The sequence below is a fragment of the Mirounga angustirostris genome, unplaced genomic scaffold (genome assembly GCF_029215605.1).
Source record: "Mirounga angustirostris isolate CCGP_5_RB_7025 unplaced genomic scaffold, mMirAng1.0.hap1 SCAF_102, whole genome shotgun sequence".
In the NCBI taxonomy this organism is placed as follows: domain Eukaryota; kingdom Metazoa; phylum Chordata; class Mammalia; order Carnivora; family Phocidae; genus Mirounga; species Mirounga angustirostris.
In genome coordinates this window covers 128,749-130,624 of record NW_026991810.1, presented here as the reverse complement: position 1 = coordinate 130,624, position 1,876 = coordinate 128,749, and the positions used below count along the sequence as shown (strand labels likewise).

General features: G+C 48.2%; 1 pseudogene; it reads right to left on the bottom strand.

The window, feature by feature from the left end:
- Positions 1–295: 295 nt before the first annotated feature.
- On the bottom strand, positions 296–1,368 carry LOC123859203 (POU domain, class 5, transcription factor 1-like; annotated as a pseudogene).
- Positions 1,369–1,876: the final 508 nt, after the last annotated feature.

Below are 1,876 nucleotides of genomic sequence, written 5' to 3'. Positions count from 1 at the left end.
TTATGCTTTTATGATTTGTTGTTTAATGGGTGCTCATTTTTTTTCCATGTCCCAGGCTTCTTTATTTAAGAACAAAGTGATAAGTGACATGGGGATTAAAAACAAAAGCATCCTGGAACTTCACCTTCCCTCCAACCTGTTCCCCCCAATCTCCCTGCCCCCACATCCCTTTTGTTCCCAAGTCATTTCTTAGTGAATGAAGAACTTAATCCCAAAGCTCTGGTACAAACCTTAGGTTCTCTTTCCCTAGCTGTCCCCCTTCCTTTGCCCCCCATTCCTGGGAAGGGCTGGCACCTCAGTTTGGATGCATGGGAGAGCCCAGAGTGGTGAGAGAGACAGAGGGAAATGCCTCACCCTCAGGAAAACCAATGGGGAGTATAGCATAGTGAAGTGAGGGCCTCCATAGCCTGGGATACCAAAATGGTACCAGAGGAAAGGATACTGGTGCCTGTGAAGAAGGGGGAGAGCAGCCTCAAAATCTTCTTGTGAATAGTCACTGATCATTTACCCTTCTGGCAATGATTGCAGAACCACACTCAGACCACATCCTTCTCAACCTGAGCTGCTGGGCAATGTGGCTGATCTGCTGCAAGGTGGGTTTCAGGCACTGCAGGAACATGTTCTCCAGGTTGTCTCTCACTTGGTTCTCCATACTTGTTCACTTTCTCTTTGGGCTGGCACAAGGGTCTCTGCTTTGCATATTTCATGTAGATTTTCATTGTTGTCACCTTCCTCCACCCACTTCTGCAGCAGGGTCTGCAGCTTATACATGTTCTTGAAACTGAGCGGCAGAGCCTAAAAACCGCAGATGGTTCTTTGGCTGAACACCTCCCCGAAGAGAACCTCCAGGGTGAACCCCACATTCGCCTGAGTATATCCCAGAGTGATCCTCTTCTGCTTCAGGAGCTTTGTGAATTGTTCCAGGTCTTTCTGCTGAGCTTTGATGTCCTGGGACTCCTAAGGATCTTGCTCCAGCTTCTCCTGGTCAGGCTGCACAATCCCAGGTGGGGAAGCACAAGGCTCAGGGGAGGCCCCCTCAGAGTTGCTCTCCACCCTGGCCCCCAGTTCGCCCTCTGGCTAAGAGGTCTCCAGGCTGTCTTGAGGTCCAACCTGAGGTCCACAATATGCCACCCCCCTGCAGAACTCATATGGCAGGGGCAGGGGGTGGGGGTGGGGGTGGGTACAGGGAAATCCCCCACACCTCAGTGCCTGGCCCAACCCCCCACCGGGTTCCTGACCTACCGAGATGGTCTTGGAAGCTCATCCAGGTCCGAGGGTCAACCCAGCTGGCTCTGGCCCTCCTGGCCCATTATCTCCACCACCTGGTGGGGGTGAGAAGGCCAAGTCAGAAGCCAGGTGTCCAACCATGGGGAATGGAGGCACCCCAAGCTGGGAGCCTGGAAAAATGAGGACTCTCCAATGCTCAACACCTCTATTGTGTGCTCATTTTTATTTACTTAGTACACAGCTTGGCAGCCTTTCTTTTTAAAAAAAAATTATTATTGATGTACAATTGTCATACAATGCTATATTACTATCATGTGCACAACATAGTGATTCAACAATTCTATATATTATGCAATGCTCCCCATGATAAGTATAGTTATTATTTGTCACCATACAATGTTATTACAGTATTATTGACTATATTTCCTATGCTGTACTTTTTTTCTTTATTTTTATTATTATGTTATGTTAATCACCATACATTACATCATTAGTTTTTGATGTAGTGTTCCATGATTCATTGTTTGCGTATAACACCCAGTGCTCCATGCAGAACATGCCCTCTTTAACACCCATCACCAGGCTAACCCATCCCCCCTCCCCCCCTCCCCTCTAGAACCCTCAGTTTGTTTCTCAGAGTCCATAGTCT